The sequence below is a fragment of the Myotis lucifugus genome, unplaced genomic scaffold, assembly GCF_000147115.1.
Source record: "Myotis lucifugus unplaced genomic scaffold, Myoluc2.0 scaffold_275, whole genome shotgun sequence".
Taxonomy (NCBI): domain Eukaryota; kingdom Metazoa; phylum Chordata; class Mammalia; order Chiroptera; family Vespertilionidae; genus Myotis; species Myotis lucifugus.
In genome coordinates this window covers 357,135-363,825 of record NW_005871323.1, presented here as the reverse complement: position 1 = coordinate 363,825, position 6,691 = coordinate 357,135, and positions in this window count along the sequence as shown.

The window sequence follows — 6,691 nt, the reverse complement described above, 5'->3', positions numbered from 1 at the left end:
TTTCTGATTTTGTTTATTTTATCTCTTTATTTCTTGATGAGTCTGGCTAATGGTTCATGAATCTTGTTTATCTTTTTCAAAGAACCAGCTCTTGATTTTATTGATATATATATTTAGCCTCTATGACATTTATTTCTGCTCTAGTCTTTATTATTTCTTTCGTTGTACATACTCTGGGCTTATATGTTGTTCTCTTTCTAATTATTTAAGTTGTAGGGTTAAATAGTTTATTACTAATTTTTCTTGTGTTCTGAGTTATGTCTGTAGAGCTATGAACTTCCCTCTCAGGACTGCTTTCACTGTGTCTCAGAGATTTGGGGTTGCTGTGTATTCCTTTTAATTTATTTCCAGGAAGTTTTTTATTTCTTTCTTGATCTCATTGATAACCCATTCATTATCTAATAACATGATACTTTGCCTTCATGTATTTGAATGTTTTTGAGTGTTTTAACTATCTTTGATTTCTAATTTCATTCCATTTTGTATTTTGTTTGTTTGATTTTTATTTTATTTTTATTATTACAGAGAGGAAGGAAGTGGGAGAGAGAGAGAGAAACATAAATTATGAGAGAGAATCATTGATAAGCTGCCTCCTGCACACCTCACACTGGGGATCAAGTCCATAACCCAGGCATGTGTCCTGACCAGGAATTGAACCATGACCTCCTGGTTCATGCTCAACCACTGAGTCATGCCAGCCAGGCCATTCCATTGTGATCTGAGAATATGTTTGATATGATTTCAATCTTCTTGAACTTATAGAGACTTGTTTTGTGTACTAACTTGTGGTCTATCTTTTAGAATGACCTATGTACATTTGAGAAGAATGTATATTCTGCAACTTTGAGGGGAAATGTTCTATCAATCTCAATTAAATCTATCTGACCCAGTGTCATTTAGAATCTCTCTTTCCTGAGAAGAGATTGTTCATTGTAGAAGAATAAAACAGTCCAGGCTGCCACAGAGATGAGCCAAGGTGTGTTAAATGGCTGAGCTCTGCTGGGAAAACAAAGTCTGTTGCTGGCTAAGGGGTTAGCAGTAGTTGTGAACACCATCAGTCTTAGTCTGTTGGTCATTTAAAAATTTCTGTTATAAATAATCATTTTTTCTCTTTTCCTTCTTACCCTATTCTCCACCTAAATGTATTGTTTGACATCTTTATATAATTACTGGTAAATACAAAATTAATAGCCCCAATATTGGTGCAAAAAATTAGGGGAAAATGTTATTAAATTATGACTATAGATGAAGTGGTTTACATTGTCTAGTGGGGTCTAGACACCTTTTTTGTTTTTCTGTTTTGCTTAATTTTTATCTGAGTTCAGCATCACAATGCAAAATTCAGTTAGAGAATGGAGCTGGGCTGCTTGTGAAGTGGAGTGTCATCTTGGTGCTCATTTCAGGAGACTCCAACAAAGCACTGTGAAACATACTTTTAGAATTATGTCATTCTCTTCTAGCTAGTGGCTAGAGATTTTAGTTTCTCACCATGTGAGCCTCTCTATAAGATGATAAAAATGCCCAAGTGTCCTTTTGATATGGCCCTTGGTTTTCCCCAGAGCGAAGATTATAAGAGGGAGAGAGAGAGAGAAAGAGATAGTTAATCCAAGATGGAAGACACATACTTTTATAATTTAATCTTGGAAGTGATATACTGATACTTTTACCACATATGAGAGGAGACCACATACGAGAGGGTATGGAAACCAGGAAATGGAAATCATTAGGGGTCATCTTGGAAATTGACTACCACAAGTGGGCATATGATCTAAGAAAAAAATTATAAATTAGAATAATATTTTAATACACTTTTTCTAGATAGAACATTTGTTTCCAGACTCTATCTTTAAAATATTACTAATTATTGAAGCAGATGATGATGCTTCTTCAGCCAATTCTGTCTTCTGATTTTCATATCTTGATGAGAATGCTGTGGTCTCTCATGACTGACAGTAAATGTTGCCACATATATAGCACAAGTCACATGTTATCATTAACATTCTTGTAAAATGGGAATTGAGTACTTAATTATTTCATCAAACATAGTTTCACTCTTTTGAGCTCATTTCTACTGATAACATTTACTACAAGGCAAGAACAAAGGTGCTAGCACACAATAAGTATTTCTAGTTATGCATTTTATAGATAATGAGCAAACCTCTGCAGCAAGATTGCTCAGGTTAATCTTCACACATGTCTATAGCAGGACCTGCTCAGCTTCATGTTTTTCTCCCAGATTTCATGTGTACCTAAGTTGTCATTTATCCTCATTTTCACTGACGCCACCTACTGTAGGCCTGGTAGTTTTGTACATCTTACTTATTATGACAAGGCCAATAATCATGAATAGTTCCTCACCTATGTCCTGAGAGACAAAGGAATTGAATGTGGCCAGCTGCTCTGTCCTAAGGTAAGGGCACTTGATTTTTTAAAAAAAATATATTTTACTGTTTTTTACAGAGAGGAAGGGCGAGGGGTATGGAGCCAGAAACATCGATGAGAGAGAAACACCGATCAGCTGCCTCCTGCACACCCGCTACTGGGGATGTGCCCGCAACCCAGTTACATGCCCCTCACCAGAATCAAACCTGGGACCCTCCAGTCCACAGGCCGACGCTCTATCCACTGAGCCAAACCAGTCAGGGCACACTTGATTTTAATGTGTGTCCCTTGCAAGCACTTAGAAGGAAGTTGCTAGTTCATTTATGTCTGCAAGGATGTGGAAAACAAAAATGCAGTATTTCTGATCATCTTTCAGATGTAACCATGCATAAAGTGAGAAATATTTTCTCTATGTGTTTCATACGTGATTAGAGGAGACCATGGAACGTGGTTACAGTACTAAGTGGAGATGTAACAAACCCATTCTGACTTATTTTTATGTAACTTTAGCACTAATACTTGGTTATGATTCAAAACAGGCTAAACTAGTCTAAGATGTTAGAGGTCAAAATATGATTTCCTTTGGGTAGGCACCAACTGCAATGGGCCGAGCAGTCTGTAGGTGACTGGAGGTATTTCTGTACCTTGATTTGGTCAGCAATTCCGCAGGTGTATACATTTACAAAGTGTGTTAAGATATCTATTTAAGGGTTTTAGATTTTCCTATATATATCCTAGTTTAAAATTATAATAAAAATGAAAAAGCAATACTGAGTTAAATATGGAAAGACAATGGAAAAGTGCTAAATCATATGGAATAATGGGACAACACAAGCAAATCAAGACTAAACCAGGATTTATGCTCATCTCTTCTATAAGATAATAGTCAGAGAGCTCTAAAAATGTTTTGGTTTTGTTTCTTTGTAATGATCTCTTTCAATTTTTCATAAAAGGTATTGCTGTCACATCACATGCAGAAAACCAAAACAAAACAAAACAACAACAAAAAGAAACAAATGAAAGTCATTATAACCAAACACTCAGCAATAAAACTTTTTATATGCAGGTGTGTTTCAGGTTACATAACCAGGAAAGCCAAAAATAAAATAACTTTATAAAGCAAAAGTGCCAGGGATAATTACATGATCATAGGAATCTACAGCCAAGATCCTTGGTCTCTAAAGCAGTATTACAAATTTATTATTAAATTCTATGTAAACTTTCCATTATATATTTAATGACTTATGTAAAATACATTTAAATGTCAAATTCTAGGTAACACTTGCTAATTCCACAGACTTGATGTTCTAATTGGATAATTTTTGGAAAATACAAAAGGAACTTACTGTGCTATGGTCATAATTGTGTTGACTCTAATAGACATCTCATGGTAACAGAAGCAGGGAAGCAAATCTATGAATTGGTGTTTCATTTACATTTCTGTTTTGAAAGAAAATAATTTATTAGTAAAATCTAACTTCATCTGCATTGAACTTGAGGAGGAAACTGGTCTTGCAAGGCTTGTCAGGCCATAAAAACTGTGAACAATGCACTGCCCTGGGGGAGGGAGGGAAGGTCGTTATCGCTGGCCCCAGGACAGATAATCGGATATGGCCTGGGGAACCCCAACACCTGGGGGCTTTCCTGTAAGCCCATGAAAGGGGGCAGAACCATATCTGCAAGACAAAGACCCCAGAAGGTTATAAAATCTGAAGACCTCTGCGTGTTACTTCACTCTGATTTGGAAATTATTCCCTGAGTCTGCTGGTGTAATTAAACAGTGTCCCTCCATTTCTTTAAAGCGTCACTTGGTTTTCTTTGATCTTCTGCAACATTTGGTTCCCTGACAGGGAAGCTAACCGCATTTGGCTCTTGCCTCCAGTGAGTGGACAGGGTTTGGGGCCTGGGGGCGTGGGATAGGCCTCCAGAAGGCATGCCCTGCTGATTTTAGCAGAATTAAACCGGGGAAACTCCAGGTACTCCCAGACCTCAGCCCAGGACCCGGCCAGCTTCTGGACCTGTCGACAGAATCGGTAAAGTAGGGGCCCCAGTCAGTCAGGCCCACTCCAAGTGAGTGGAAGGTGGAGCTTGATCACCTCCCCGGAAGTCATAGGACTTCATTAGATAAATTAGCCAGGAATTGGATGGATTTTTTAAACTCTGAGTGAATGTCTGGTGAAAGTGTATGAGTGTGGAGGGAGAGGGCCTTCCCTCTCCTATCCTTTGTGTGGCTCCATGACTTTAGTTACAGAGTCCGAGTGGGCCCCAACCTGCGGTTCTGAGATTTTTCATAAGGCATAACAGTGACTCACCCCCACGTGGAGGTGACCAGACCCGGTGTTTATGCGGGTGCACCTTAACTAAGACAAATCTAAGCTCCCAAGTTACGCATCCAGGCGGGCATCTGAGTGAAGATCTGTGAAAACAGGTCACCCCCTCCCTTGTCTGTCTCTCGCCACCGATCATCATGGGGTCGGGACAAAGTAAACCCACTGTTCTCAATTGCATGTGGAAAAATTTTGAAAAGGGTTTTTTTCAGGACTATGGTGTTAAAATAAACCCCAAAACACTGAGGAAATTCTGTGAATTAGAATGGCCAGCCTTGAGCTCGGCTGGCCCCCGGAAGGCTCTTTAGATGTAGGACTGGTCAAGGCGGTCTGGAATGTAGTCACGGAAGACCCTGGACACCCAGATCAGTTCCCTTACATAGACAGCTGGTTAGGAATTGCTCAGACCTTGCCACCTTGGTTCCGGTTCTGTGTGTGTAAGAAGGGACAGAGTACGGTTTTAGTAGCAGGAGTGAAGAGGCAGGCAGGACAGGAGCAGGCTAAGGAGAGGCAGGCAGGACAGGAGCAGGCTAAGGAAAGGCAGGCAGGGCAGGAGAAAGGAGAAAAGAATCAGGTCCCTCAGAAGGGAACGCAACCCCCTGTTCTGCCAGGACCCCCTGAGGAAGTCCTGCCAGTTTTACCACCTCCATATGTGCCACAGGCAGCACCGAGTGCTCCCCCTGCTGGTCTGGAAGGTCCTGAAAGTCTGGAAACACCACCGCCCTCCGTCTCTTCTCAACCGGGCTCTCCAGAGCCAGTTAGGCAGTGCTTGCGTTCAGCAGATCAAGGGCCTAAGCCACAACCAGCACATCAGATGCCTCTCAGGGAGATCCGGGGTGCTCAAGTGCTTGGCAAAGATGGGACCTTACAAGAAGGAAGGCCAGTGTATTATTATCAGCCCTTTACCACAAGTGACATTCTGAATTGGAAACATCATACCCCAGCTTATTCTGAAAAACCTCAGGCCATGGTAGACCTCCTAGAAACGATTTTCCATACCCAGAAGCCCACCTGGTGGACTGCAGGCAGCTTCTTTTCACGTTCTTTAGCACTGAGGAGCGCATGAGAGTAGTATCAGAGGCTCGGAAGTGGCTCCAGACCCAGGCCCCAGCAGGAATATCACATACAGACAGATGGGCCAGGGAGGCCTTCCCAGATGAGGAACCCAATTGGAACCCGAACTCAGAAGACGGAAGGGCGGCGCCAGAAGGATATCGGCTGGCCTTCCTCCAGGGGGTCAGGGCCAGAGCCAAGAAGCCCACCAATATGGCTAAAATCTCTGAGGTTTTCCAGAAGCCTGACGAAAGTCCAGCCGCTTTCTATGAGAGACTGTGTGAGGCATACGAGATCTACACCCCCTTTAAACCTGAGGCCCAGGAAAATCAAACCATGGTAAATGCCGCTTTTGTAGGCCAAGCCCAGCCTGATATCAGGAGAAAATTACAGAAGCTGGAAGGGTTTGCAGGAAAAAATGCCACCGAACTGCTGGAGATAGACAACAAGGTTTTCATCAACCGAGACAGTGTGGCAAGGAGGGAGGAAGAAAAGAGAACACAAAGAAAGGCCAATATAATAGCAGCAGCTTTTAGAGGCTCAGGCTCCCAGACAGATCAGAAAGGGAAGCAAGAATACAGATCAGGGGGAAAAGGGAGAGCGAGCCTGAGACGAGACCAGTGTGCCTATTGTGAGGAGACAGGACACTGGAAGAATGAATGTCCCAAACGGCAAAGTAAGAAAACTGGGCCGCTTTTCCATCCAGTCGCTGTCAACCAGAGCCACCTGAAGCAGATCTCATTGGGCTAGCGATGGCTGATTCCGACTAGGACAGACCGGGCTCTTTTCAGCTAGGCCCCCACGAGCCCATGGTCAGAATGAAAATTGGAGGCCAGACAGTGGGCTTTATGGTTGATACAGGAGCTGAGCACTCAGTAGTCACACAGAAAGTAGCGCCTCTCTCGGGAAAGGAGGTCACCATTACTGGA